Here is a 524-nt window from a genome sequence, read left to right as displayed (position 1 = left end):
ACTTGGATTCGTTTGCGCCTTAAACTCCCACATTTTCTTGCGTTCGGATGCTAGCAGGTCAATGGGAACCGTTCCGCTTATAACTAGTATTGCCTCGCCGGACACTGTACGGTTCGCAGAGGCTACTCTTAAAGCTGCTGTGCGATGAGCTCTAGAAAGTGTCTTGCAACGGTTTTTTTTCTGTAGGGTGTCAGCCCAGATCTCCGCTCCGTATAGCAAAATATTCAAGGTTGTGGACATTAGAAGTTTTCTTTTACTTTGGGTCGGTCCACCAATATTGGCCATTAATCTGCTTAGGTAAGCCGTTACCTTTGCTGCTTTTGCGGCTACATGCTGCATTTGTGCCCAATACGTTAGCCTGGGGTCTAGCCTTACGCCTAAGTACTTTATTACTCTTTGCGTCTTTAATGTAATGCCGGTCAGTTTCATGCTCACTTCCAAGGGAATACGCTTCTTGGTTAGGAGTATTACCTCGGTTTTCTCTGCTGCAAGTTTAAGACCGTGTGAGTCGAGCCATGTCTGGT

Source organism: Rhagoletis pomonella, unplaced genomic scaffold (assembly GCF_013731165.1).
Source record: "Rhagoletis pomonella isolate Grant_MI unplaced genomic scaffold, Rhpom_1.0 Rhpom_scaffold_00001, whole genome shotgun sequence".
Lineage (NCBI taxonomy): Eukaryota > Metazoa > Arthropoda > Insecta > Diptera > Tephritidae > Rhagoletis > Rhagoletis pomonella.
Note: the sequence above shows the minus strand (reverse complement) of the source record.